Here is a 13,718-nt window from a genome sequence, read left to right on the forward strand (position 1 = left end):
GATAGGGCATGTTAGGGGAATGCTTCCTTGAGGACATAATGCCCTGGGCCAAGTCTGAGAGGATGACAAGAAGTGTGCCAGGCAAAGGAAGAGTGAGCAACAGAGGAAATGAGCATCAAAGGAGAGGCTGCCTTGTGGGCAAAGACATAGAAATGTTTTGGGAACTTCAAAGTTGCAAGCTGTTTGGTATTGCTGAAATGTTAGCTGTGCATGAGACATGGTGGGGGATAGAGCTGGCAGGTTCGAGGAGATTCACCTGGTCCTGAGGTAGCTTGGAATCTATCTTATAGGCAATGGGATGTTACATGATCATATTTGCATTTTAAGAAGCTAATTCTGGTGGCTGTGTGGATAATTGGATACAGTTAAAACCTGAGGCAGGAAGACTAGCTACTTACTAGGTGTGTGATGAGTTGAGAAATATTTGAGAAATTCAACTCTCAAGATTGGGTCAGGGTTTCGCTTTCAGGGTAGTGAGAGAGAATGAGGAAACAGAAATGACTTTCAGGTTTCTGGTATGGCAGTGATGGGGTGATGCCATCATTTGAGACAGGGAATATAAAACATTGAATAGGGAGGTGCCTAGGTGGCTTAGTCGGTTGAACATTCGACTCTTTCGACTTGGGTCATGGACTCAAGTTAGTGGGTCTGAGTCATGCATTGGGCTCTGCATTGATGGCCTGGAGCCTGCTTGGGATTCTATCTCTCCTTCTTTCTGCCCCTCACCTGCTTGTTCTCTCTCTCTCTCTCAAAATAAATAAATATCCTTTAAAAAATGAAAAGAAAACATTGAATAGGTTTGAGGAGGAGATACTGAGTTTGGTTTTGAACATTTTAAACTTGAGGTACCTGTGGAATTTACTTTGGGTAAAGTTCTGGCCTGGAAATATAGATTTGGGTGTTATCAGAATGAAGGTAAAATGGAAACAATGGGAATGGATCGGGCCATCATGGAGAATTTAGAAAGTGGGGAGAACCAAGGACCAAGGATGAGATACTGGTCAACACCTACCTGTTGATGGAGGAGGAGGATCATGTGAAGGACAAAGCAAGAATAGTTATAGAGGTGTGAAGGGAACTAGGAAAGTGTGGCGTCATGGAAACCAAAAAAAGAAAGAAAAGAGTAGCAGTGTTAAATGACACTAGAAGATCTAGTAAAATAAGGGTTCCAGGAAAGACCTTGTTTAATGCTTTTCTAAAAGCCAAAGAAATTCAAAATTCTCTTCCCATTTCCTTTTTCTCTGTACTGATTAGCCTCAACGAAGAAGAAAATCAGGTTCAATTGACTATTTGTAGTGAAAACTACCTCCCTTTAATAATCTGAGAATTCCAGAACTTTTATTCAGCAAATATTTATCGAGCGCTTACTGTACACCAGGCATTATTCTAGACTTTGTTCTAGGTTTATCATTAGTAAACCAGACAGACAAAAATCCCTGCTCTCATGGAGCTTATAACTGAGATGCACTATAGCTATGATTCTGAGTCCAGTTCCAACGTGTGGCAAGATATTTTCCCCCACACCACCAAGCGATTCTTGGTACACCATCAGCTGGGTATCCAATAATTCAACCCAATTCTGACACTATCTACCTAGATGTAGTGTTAGAATCCACTGGTTAAGGGCTCAGTCCTACAAGACTGCCCCCCACCACCCATTTCAGATGCCAATCACAAGGCCAGATTCTCCCATGTGCTTCAGATCCACCAGCTATAGATGGAGGTTCCAATAACCCTCTTCTTCGGTTCAATTAACTTGCTCAGAACTCAGAGAAACATTTTACTTACTAGATTACCAGTTTATTATAAAAAGATATAATTTAGGAACAGCTAGATGGAAGCGATGCCTAGGGCAAAGTATGTGGAAAGGGGTGCAGAAATTCTATGCCCTCTCCCATATCCCAATATCCCAGCATCTACATGTGATCACCAACCTGGAAGCTCTCCAAACCCAGTCCTTTTGGCTTCATTACATAGCCATGATCCATTAAATCACTGGCCATTGGCAATTGATTCAACCTCCAGCCCTTCCCCTCCCTGGACATCAGGGGTGTGGGGGAAGAGAAACTGAAAGTTACAACCCTCTGATCATGTGGTTCTTTCTCCTGGCAAGCAGTCCTCATCCTTAGGTGTGGTCCAAAAGCCACCTCATTAACATAACAAAAGACATAGTTTTCTGCTTTTATCACTTAGGAAATTCCAAAGAGTTTTATGAAATTTGTGCCAGAAACGGGGACAAAGATCAAATTCATATTACTTTTATTTAAATGTTTATTTATTTATTTTTGAGAGAGAGAGAGAGAGAGAGAGAGAGAGCACAAGCAGGGGAGAGGCAGAGAGACAGAGGGAGACACAGAATGCAAAGCAAGCTCCAGGCTCTGAGCTGTCAGTGCAGAGCCCCACTCAGGACTTGAATCCACAAACCATGAGATCATGTTCTGAGCCCAAGTCGGTTTCTTGACCCACTGAGCATCCCAGGTGCCTCCCCACCACTTTTTTTTTAAAGAAAAGAAATAGCTACTTTTATTTTATTATTATTATTTACTTATTTTTGAGAGAGAGAGAGAGAGAGAGAGAAAGAGAGGAAGACACAGAAACCAAAGCAAGCTCTAAGCCTTGATCTGTCAGTGCAGAGCCTGATGTGGGGCTCAAACTCAAGAACTGTGAGATCATGACCTCAGCCAAAGTCAGACACTTAACCAACTGAGCCACCCAGGTGCCCCCCAAATATGTATATTTTATAAATCACAATATCACAATAACATAATGCTTATGAGCTGGGTCTAAATCACGGAATCACTCTCTGCTAACTATGTGACCACATGGATATATTACTTAATCTCACCCTTAGTTTCTTTATCTATAAAATAGGGAGATGAAGAATTATTGCCTAGAGGTTATTATTAAGATTAAAAGAACTAATGCCTGTAAAATGCTTTGAATAGTGTCAGGCAGATAATAAGAGCTCAAAAATGTTAGTTATTATTCTGGTGTGGAGAGGGCATGGAGACAAATCAATACACAACAAAATACGAGTTAGTGGTAAGTGCAATGGAAAGAAAGAAAATCAGAAGATTTTGTAACTTGTAGTTACTTTAGTTTGGAAGGTTTACTGTGAGACTATGATGTTTGAGCTGAATTCTGAACAAAAAGAAATTAGCTATGTAACAATCCTGGCAAAGTACACTCCAGGTTGACCAATTATAGTCCATGGGCCAAATCCAGTCCACAGCCTGTTTTTGTAAATAAAGCTTTACTGTTTATGCACTGTCTATGGCTGCCTTTGCTGGGAGCTGAGTAGTTGTGTCAGAGACCATATGGCTCACAAACCCTAAAACATTTACTGTTTGGCTCGATAGAGAACAAGTTTGCCCACCCCTGCAGATGCAAAGGCCCTATGCTGGGCTGAGTTTGGAGAGTTCAAGGAACAGAAAGAAATACTGATATAGGTAGTAGGAGTAGTAGTAATCTTGCCTCCAATCAATATTAAGCCCACTGGTCTGTAGTTTGAAAAATCCACCTTCTTTCCCTGTTTGAAAGCAGTTCATCTCTAGTCCTGGAGGATCTGATACCGGTGCTTCTCCCAGGTGTATGATTTCTCAATGACAGTAGCTCATCAATCTTATCTGCGCATTTTATTTGCGCATTCTAAGTAGCCTAGGGAGTGATTCATTCAGGCCTTATTTAATTTTTTTTAATGTTTTTATTTATTTTTGAAGGAGAGAGAGAGAGACAGAGCATGAGTGGGGGAGGAGCAGAGAGAGAGGGAGACACAGAATTCGAAGCAGGCTCCAGGTTTTAAGCTGTCAGCACAGAGCCTGAAGCGAGGCTCGAACTCACCAACTGAAATCATGACCCAAGCCGAAGTCTGAGGCTTAACCGACTGAGCCACCCAGGTGCCCCAGGCCTTATTTAAAATTTGAATCTCGACCTCATTTCACTGATACCTTTGAATTGGAATTTATTGTCTTGGATATTAAGTTAATTCTTATTAAAGTCTCTTAAAATTTTTTTTGAGGTTTATTTATTTTTGAGAGAGAGAGAGAGAGAGACAAAGCACGAACGGGGGAGGGGCACAGAGAGAGGGAGACACAGAATCTGAAGCAGGCTGAAGGCTCTGAGCTGTCAGCACAGAGCCCGACGTGGGGCTCGAAATCATGAACCGTGGGATCATGACCTGGGACGCTTAACCAACTGAGCCACCCAGGCACCCCTGTTAATCTCTTATACAGGTATCACTGCTTTTTGGAAGTTCACGTTACACCATTTTGCATTCACAAAAGACTTCTGTTAATATCTGTTTTCACTAATTAAAAAAAGAAAATCTGAAGAGGATTCTCCTTTTCACAAAAAGAGATGAAAATCGAAAACAGCGTTTAGTGTTTTGAAGTGAGTTCTTATAGAAGCAGGAAGCATCCTGAGCAGCAAGAGAGATGCTGCGTACCTAGCTCCTTCCCCTGGAACCACATTCAGTATCTCAGCATCAAGTTGCCATAGCTTTGAACTGGGTTTGTGAGTTTCTGTGTTTTATCTTGACTTATTTTTTAAAATGTTTTTTTTTTTTTAATTTTTGAGAGAGAGAGCCAGTGGGGAGGGGCAGAGAGATGGTGGGACAGAAGATCTGAAGCAGGCTCCACGCTGACAGCAGAGAGTCCAATGTTGGGCTTGAACTCAAGCCAAAGTCGGACAACTGACTGAGCCACCCAGGCACCCCTATTGTGACTTATTTTGTGCATCTGTTAGCAAGATCCGTTATCTTTTCTAAGGTATCAGAAAAGCCTAAGAGAGGTTATTTTGGGGGTCTCAAAAAATTTCCCTATAATTTAGTGCTAATTGCTTCTTTGCCACTGCCATTTGTTTGAAATTGCCATTTCAGCTTAAGAGAGGTTTCACAGGAACACTGTACCTTCAGATAGCAGGGGAGCCCTGTATATATATAACAACCTACATATCTATATCTATATATCTACATCAACACCATTTTCAAAAGTGTATTTTGAGAGATGCTAGTGTCCTATGAGATATTAGTAATTGAGAAGAATATAAAAGTTCCATGGTCAAACATATTTGGGAAATGTGAAATAAAGCTAAAATAGGTTTTATGTCTGGTAGGACTTCTTATTGATATGCTAATGTGTGCTGTGTCTCTGAAAAGGAGATTCAGGGCGCAGCATTTCCTAAATTTATTTGATCACATTCTTTTTTTTCTCAGAACACCAGTTAATATCTTGAGGGGCTCTAGTGTTTCTTGAGTCAGTTTGAAAATTGCTGGCATGTAGGCAGTCGAGGCCCTGAGTAATGTGTCTGGCCTCCTGGCATGAATTTGCTACAAATGTCCTAGTTTCTGCCAAGAGTTTCTTTCCATGTGTGATATTTTCATTTCAGAATGAAGATTGGGGTAATTCTGTGATTCTGTAGCAAAGATCATCTCTGGAGCACACTCTTTCCTGTTTATTGCCATTCATCCAGGAAATACTAGCACCTGCCATGAGCTGGGTAGTGTTCTAAGCGTTGGAGACACACCAGTGATGGAGATAGACAAGGTTCTTGCTCTTGTGGAATGTATACACTAGTGTGTATGTATATGGAGAAGGGCATATAATAAACACATATGGTAATTTTAGTTAGTGATAAGTAACCTGAAGGAAATAAATAGGGTGTTGTATTAGAGAATAATGTGAAAGGGTTACTTTAGATAAGGTAGTCAGGGAGGGCTTCCCTGAGTAGGTGATATGTAACTTAAGAGAAGGAATTAGACAACCATGTGTTGAGTAGAAGGAAGAGTATCCAGCTGAGGGAAGAGAACATGCAAAGCTCCTGCGGTAGCCAAGAGTTTGTGGTTCAAGGCATGTCAGAGTGCCAGTGTGTTTGGACTACAGTAAGAAAGAGAGTGGAATAAGATAAGTTCGGAGAGGTAGGCAGGGGTCAGCTAATGCCAAGTTTGATAGATCACAGTAAGCAATTTGAATTTTACTTTAATGGCAGTGAGGGGAGGGATTAAAATATTGGATTTCCATTTTAAAAAGATCACTCTAAGGGCACCTGGGTGGCTCAGTCGGTTAAGAGTCAGACTTTTGGTTTCGGCTCAGGTCATGATTTCGCAGCTTTGTGGGTTCGAGCCCCTTGTCAGGCTCTGCATTGGCAGCTCAGAGCCTGCTTGGGATTCTCTCTCTCCCCTCTCTCTCTGCTCCTGCCCCACCCAAGCTGTCTCTGTCTTTCTCAAAATAAATAAATAAACTTAAAAAAAAGATCATTCTCGGGGTACCTGGGTGGCTCAGTCGGTTAAGTGTCTGACTTTGGCTCAGGTCAGGATCTCATGGTTCATGGGTTTGAGCCCCTTGTCGGGCTCTGTGCTGACCGCTCAGAGCCTGGGGCCTGCTTTGAATTCTGTGTCTCCCACTCTCTCTCTGCCCCTCCCCTGCTCACATTCTGTCTCTCTGTTTCTCAAAAATGAATAAACGTTAAAAAAAAAAAAAAACAAGATCATTCTGGCCACAGTATTGATTGCAAGGAGTCAAAAGTGGAAATGGGGAGACCAAAACAAGAATTGATGGATTGAATGCTGGGTGGTGGGGAGAGGAGAGGGTGGCAAGGGTAACATCCTAGGGTCTGGTGTTAAACAGCTGAGTGATGCCATTTACTGAAATGGGGAGGAGTAGAAACCAAGAGTTCTCCTTTAGTTACATTCAGTTACGAAGCATCCACATGGAGATGTAAAATAGCCAGGTGGCTAAGCAAGTCTGGACTCAAGGGAGAGGTGTGAGCTAGAGAGATAAAATGGGGATTGTACTGAAAACCATGGGATTAGGGGAGGTCACCAAGGGGGTGAGTGCAGAGTAAGAATAAGACCAAGGACGGAGCCTTGGGACAAACCAACCTTTGGAGACAGAAGACCAGGAGGAGGAGGAAACGACAGAGCCTAAGGAACAGGCAGCAAGATGGGGGAAAAATCAGGAGACTGTGGTGTCAGAAGTCAGACTCTAAGTGACCTGGTGTGGTGGTTAGGAAGGCATGGCCAGCGAGAACATTTGGGCTAGGGCATGAAGACCCAGGAAAGACTCCAGGAAAATATTTGGCGATGTAGTGTGTATATCAAAGATATGTGTTTCTTGTAACAAACATCAATTTGGAGGAATTACAAAATTAAGAAAAAACAATACCAAATTATAGATCAAAGGAGAATAAGAAGTATCAGGAACATGCCATTTCTGCATGCTGGAAACCTAGTTATTTTGAATCACTGTTTCTTAAGCCATGAAATGCCCGGTTCACAACTAGTTTTAGAACAATGTCCTATTGATGGGCCTTTGCCAAAGTACCTTTCTTCTCACCATCCTGTTAAGAGCTCCCTAGTTAGAAAAGCCTTTGGTAAACCTCTGGATTTCAGACAACTAGCTGCTTCTTTTGAGAGCAGTATGAAGGTTCCCTTCTGCAGAAGCAACAATTCTCTGGTGCAACAAAATCTCCGTTCTCTGTTTTTTTCCTTCTGAAACAGACCGGGCTCTGTGCTTCTCTCTGTAGAAAGTATCGGGAGCCATTCTGCCTCTCCCCCTCTCCAATTCTTAGCTGAAAAAAAAAAGAGCCCATGAACTGTCCCTTTCATACTCTAGGACTGTGGTGTGGTGAGTCAGCTTCAGATTGATTCAATTAAACACCCCAAGCTGAATCTGTCAAACATCTTTTTCCCCACCATGGGCCTGATTTATTTTGGTAATAGGATCAATGCATGTTATATACAAAGGTAACCATTATAAATAATTATAAACAAATAATTTCATCACATACTCACAGCCCATTTTGCATCTCCTGCCAGATACAAAACATGTACTTTAATACATTTACAGTGATAATTTGCATAAAACCACTGAACTTGGGGATATTTTCATAGCAGCTGCTTATGTGATGTGATTAGCAAAATCTCCCCCACCCCCTCATACCCACCCACACACACTATTAGTCATTCCTTTGAGTTAATACATTGAAGGCCTCTGTTAAAATTAAAACATTATCTAGTCATAGAGAGACAAACGAAGCTATTAACATTTAGCTCAAATTAGTCGATTGAAATCCTTAATCAGTAAGGTCTTTGGTGAAAGGGACCCAGAAGCTGTTTTCAGTTTTGACTAGGGAAAGGAAAGGTCCCAAATATGGGCCGCTGTCTGGGGAGGGGAGATAGGGTTCCAGCACTCTGTATAGAGCTCTGGTCAGTCAGAGGGACTAGCTTGAAAGCACTGGATACTCAGGTGGAGGGGAGACTGCTAAAAAGTGAAGGAGACAGCAGCCTCTGAAGAATGGTAAATGTCTTTATTGAAAGCAAATGTTCTCTTGGGGTGCCTGGGTGGCTCAGTCGGTTAAATGTCTGACTTTGGCTCAGGTCATGATCCTGTGGTTCATGTGCTCAAGTCCTGAGTCAGGCTCTGTGCTGATAGCTCAGAGCCTAGAGCCTAGAGCCTGCTTCAGATTCTGTGTGTCTCTCTCTCTCCTCTCTGCCCCTCCCCAACTCACCTTCTCTCTCAAAAATAAATTAAACATTAAAAAATTTAAAAAAAAATAAAAACAAATGTCCTCTTTAAAGCTATTTATTTATTTTGATAGAGACAGAACGAATGGGGGAGGAGCAGAGAGAGAGGGAGAGAGAGAATCCCAAGCAGGCTCCGTGCTGTCAGCACAGAGCCTAATGCAGGGCTTGAACTCATGAACCCTGAGATCATGACCTGAGCCAAAACCAAGAGTCAGATGCTTAACCAACTGAGCCACCCAGGTGCCCCAAAAGAAAATGTCCTCTTAATGACAGTCCTGGCAAGAGCTAGCTGGTTTTGTTCTGGGGTCTGTGACAAAGTAGTCACTTCGTGTTTTAGAAAATTCTCTAGCTCTCTGCAGAGATCATCCAGTGAGGTTAAAGAATTTTAAGGGATCGATTGAGTTCTGACTCAACCTGGGGTTTTTGTGAGACATAACCTAAAAAAAAATTTCACTACAGGGGCGCCTGGGTGGCTCAGTTGGTTAAGCGTCCAGCTTTGGCTCAGGTCATGATCTCACAGTTTGTGAGTTCAAGCCCTGCCCCAGGCTCTGTGCTGATAGCTCAGAGCCTGGAGCATGCTTCGGATTCTGTGTCTCCCTCTCTATCTGTCCCTCCCCCACTCATGCTCTCTCTCTCTCTTTCTCTCTCTCAAAAATAAACATTAAAAAAATTAAAAAATTCTTTCACTTCATGTTCATTGTAGGATATTTAAGCAGTTAAAACATACATGGAATCAAACCTGAAAAATCCTCTCAATACCCCCTATAATTCCAGGCTCATGCTATTTGTAGCATGCTCTCAAGTTCTCTTCTATGCACTTACCCAGCATGTACATAGGTTGACCCTTGGACAACATAGAAGTTAGGAGCACAGAGTCCTGTGCAGTTGTAAATCCATGTATAACTTTTGACTCCCCCGAAATTTAACTAATAGTCTACTGTCAACTGGAAGCCTTACTGATAACATAAACCACCGATTAATGTATATTTTGTATGTTATTAGCGTTATATACTGTATTCTTTTTTTGTTCAACATTTTTTATTAAGTTTTTCTTTTAATTCCAGTATAGTTAACATACAGTGTTATATGAGTTTTGGGTGTACAATATAGCTGTATTCTTTTTTTTTTTTTGAGAGAGAAAGAGACAGAGAGACAGTGTGCATGTGTGGGGGAGGGGCAGAGGGAGAGAGAGAATCCTAAGCAGACTCCATGTCCAGTGCCAAGCCCAAGTCAGGGCTCCATCTCATGAACAGTGAGATCATGACCTGAATGGAAATCAAGAGTCAGACACTTAACCAACCGAGCCAACCAGGTGCCCCAGCTGTATTCTTAAAATAAAGTAAACTAAAGAAAAGAAAATATAATTAAGAAAATAGTAAGGAAAATACATTAAAGTACTATACTGTAAAGAAATCTGTGTATAAGTGGACCCATGCAATTCAAGGTCAACTGTATATTTTCTTACACAAATACAACCATCTCTACCTGTTCTATATACCTCCTTGTTCTTCTAATTCAAAAAATTGTTTACTGTGGTAACATATGCATAACATAAAAGTTGCCATTTTAGCCATTTTTGGGTGTACAGTTCAGTGGCAGTTAGTACATTCACAATGCTGTATAAGCCCCACCACTATCTAGTTCCAGGACTTTCTCCTTTTTCCAAATAGAAACTGTGTAACCATTAAACAGTAACTCCCTATTCTCCCTTTCCTTAAGTCCCTGGTAACCTCTATTCTCTATTCTGTCTCTATGCAACTTGTTCCTTTAAAGTTGTTTCTAAAAAGGTAATACATGGACATTATTAAAAAAAATTCAAACACTACAAAAGGGCATATACAATGTTAAGTACTTCCTCCTATGCTTGACTCCCAGGAAATCAGTGTAATCAATTTTTTAGGTATCTTTCTGCAGAGTCTATGCATACATAAGCATACTTGGACATATACCCTCCCACTTTTTTTACACAGGAATAGCAAACCATACATCACTTGCTTTTTTCATTTAACAATATTTGAGAGAGATAAATATATGAGATATATATTCTTGGGCACCTGGATGGCTCAATTGGTTGAGTGTCTGTTGATTTCGGCTCATGTCATGATCTCATGGTTCATGGGTTTGAGCCCCAGGTCGGGCTCTGCGCTGACACCGCAGAGCCTGCTAGGGATTCTCTCTCTTCTCTCTCTGCCCCTCCACTGCTCACTTGTGCATGCTCTCTCTCTCAAAATAAATAAGCTGTAAAAATAAAAAAAATTCTTATTTATTCACTCCTCCATTAGGCTAGGATCAGTTTACTTCTGACTCAGCTTTTGAAAAAATAAATGTTTCATTGTGGCAAAAAACACAGAACATAGAATTCACCCTCTCAACAATTTCTTAGGGTACAGTACAATATTGTCAACCACGTGCATTGTTGTGCAACAGATTCCCCAGAACCCTCCGGAACCCCGAATCCTGCATGATTGAAACTCTACATCCATAGAACAACAACCTCCTCACCGCACCCACTGTGCTACTTTCGGTTTCTATGAGTTTATTTTAGATACCTCCTATAAGTGGAATCATGCAGTTTTTGTCCTTCTGTGACTGACTTGTTTCACTTAGCACATTATCCTCAAGATTCATCCATGTCCCAGCATATGATGGGATTTCCTTCTTTTTTCAGGCTGACTTGTATATGCCATATTCTTTTTTTTTATTTAAAAAATGTTTAAAATTTATTTATTTATTTTTGAGGGATAGAAAGACAGATAAAGAGAGAATGTGTGTGCATGCATGTGGGGGAGGGGCAGAGAGAGGGAGAGGATCCCAAGCAGGCTCCACATGATCAGTGCAGAGCCAGATGCAGGGCTCAAAGTCAGGAACTGTGAGATCATTACCTGAGCCGAAATCAAAGTCAGATGCTTAACCGACTGAGCCACCCAGGAGCCCTTACATACCACATTCTACTGTACATATATGCCACATTTTCTTTATCCTTTAATCTGTCCATGGACATTTAGGTTGCTTCTATCTCTTGTTTACTCTTAATGCTGCAATGAATGTGAGGGTGGGAATACCTCTTTGAGATTTTGCTTTCAAGTCTTTTGGATATATTTCCAGAGGTGGGATTGTTAATGCATATGGTAGCTCTTTTTAATTTTTTGAGGAACTCCCATACTGTTTTCCATAGTGGCTGCACCATTTTACATTCCCACCAACAGTGTACAAAGGTTCCAATTTCTCCAGATCCTCACCAACACTTATTATTTTCTGTTCAGTTGCTTGTTTTTAAATAACAACCATACTATCCAGTGTGAGGTGATACCTAATTACATTTGCATTTTTTCTGATGATTACTGATATTAAGTATCTTTTCATATGCTTGGTCATTTGTCTATCTTCTTTGAAGAAATGCCTATTCAAGTGCTTTGCCCATTTTAAAAATTTTTTGTGTTTATTATTTATTTTTTGAGAGAGAGACAGAGTGTGAGTGGGGGAGGAACAGAGAGAGAGGGAGACACAGAAACCAAAGCAAGTTCCAGGCTCTGAGCTGTCAGCACAGAGCCCGACCTGGGGCTCAGGCTCACGAACTGCGAGATCAAGACCTGAGCCTAAGTCAGCCACTCAACTGACTGAGCTACCCAGGCACCCCCGCCCATTTTTTAGTTGGGTTATTTGTTTTGTTATTGGGTTGTGGGAGTTCTTCGTATTTTTTGGATACTAACCCCTTATCAGATGTATGGTTTGCCAAATTTGCTCTCCATTTGTGTTCTTTTGCTGTGCAGAACTTTTTAGGTCTGATGTAGTCCCACCTGTCTCTTTTTGCTTTCGTTGCCTGTGCTTTTGGTGTGACTCATTAACTTTTATTTCTCTTAGGGTCAGACTTTCATCAGGATAGCCTGGTTGTGATTTTTGCCTTTGTTTCCACCTCAGTGCTCTCTAGCACATTGTTTAACAGGGGTGTTGGCTAATTGCTATTGGTTCCCTGATGGGATACACCCAGAACTACCTTAATTTTTCTGGACTCCTTCCCATGCACCTTAATGGGAGGCCTATGTGAGAAGGGGGTGTTTCCTCCCATTTTCTGTCTTCTTGCCCCTTAATCTCCTCTTTTATCCCAAGCTAGGTACAGAATCTTCTCCAGGGCCTTCTCCTTCTTCACTCTCCCATCCTCATTTTGTGTGGGGTGGTGGTCTCCCAGCCCATGACAGGTCAGCCAACATGCTGGCTCAAGACTAATGAGGCTTCCGGTTCCAGATGAACCCATTAGCTTATTAGGGACATAGTACCTGGGTAGCTGGCATCTGTCCCATTGTCCTCTTTAATGACTCTCTGGTTTTGCCCGTCAAAGATTTGAATGTGCAAATGAAACTGTACTTTCTTTTGTTTTGCTTTGTTTTGTTTTTAAATTTTTGTGGCTTTAATCCATCCCCACAACTTCTGCCCAGGGCCAATAAAACCTAGCCATTCTCCCTTTGTAAAAAGAAAGAGGGGTTGGGTTTCCTTCAATTGTCTGCCTTTTTCTGTCTCCTCCACTGTTTTTGTTTTACTCTGTAGTTAACTTTGCATCCAGCAGCTTCATCTGAGGACCTGTGAGGTGGACCTAGGAACTCTCTTCTTGCGGTTGCAGCAGCCTTTTCGGTGCTCTAACCCAGTGGTTTGTGGGACCAGGGGTTTGGCGGGTGGGAGAAGAGTTTTTCCATAGTCTTCCTTCTGCATTTCACACACATTCTGCGCTCGCTCGCTCTCGCCCTCTCTCTCTCTCTCTCACACACACACACACACACACACACACACACAAACACGCCCGCCCGGGCCCGTCTCCGTGTATCTTCCTTCAAGATGACAGGGCGCTGGAGAAAAGGCTGCTGGAATCAGCTGGTAGGTACAGTAGTAACCCGAACCCCACCCACTCGCTGTCTTTGCTTGCTCAGGTTTCTCCGGTCACTCCTGCCAGGGGAGAAAACATGTAGATGCGCCTCCACAGGAGGGGCTGGGGGAGCTGGGAGCGGCGGGGGCGGCCGAAGGTGAGCCATAGAAGGTGGCCGAGCGCCCCTGCTGCCGGGGCCCTTCCCAGTGCTCCCTCAGGGCGTCAGCCCCAGCCCTGTTTGCCCCCACCCCCCTTTTCGTAGGGATTGCCTTTTTTTTTTTTTTCCTCTGCGGCGGCGGAAATGACAGTGTGGTGCCGCCGTGGTGTCATGGTGCTGCCCCT

General features: G+C 42.3%; 1 protein-coding gene across 5 annotated transcripts in view; it reads left to right on the forward strand.

Annotated features, from left to right (window-relative positions):
* MID2 (midline 2) overlaps positions 1-13,718 on the forward strand; it is a 146,794-nt gene that overhangs the window by 39,943 nt on the left and 93,133 nt on the right. The window contains exon 1 of one of the 5 annotated variants that reach the window (XM_047844297.1): positions 13,142-13,387. The exons of 3 other annotated variants lie outside the window; for them this stretch is intronic. The gene's annotated coding sequence lies outside the window, so the exon portion shown is untranslated. Of the gene's footprint in view, positions 1-13,141; positions 13,388-13,468; positions 13,534-13,718 lie in introns of those variants that run through there. One more of the 5 variants, XM_047844296.1, reaches the window with a different exon arrangement.

The sequence above is a fragment of the Prionailurus viverrinus genome, chromosome X, assembly GCF_022837055.1.
Source record: "Prionailurus viverrinus isolate Anna chromosome X, UM_Priviv_1.0, whole genome shotgun sequence".
Lineage (NCBI taxonomy): Eukaryota > Metazoa > Chordata > Mammalia > Carnivora > Felidae > Prionailurus > Prionailurus viverrinus.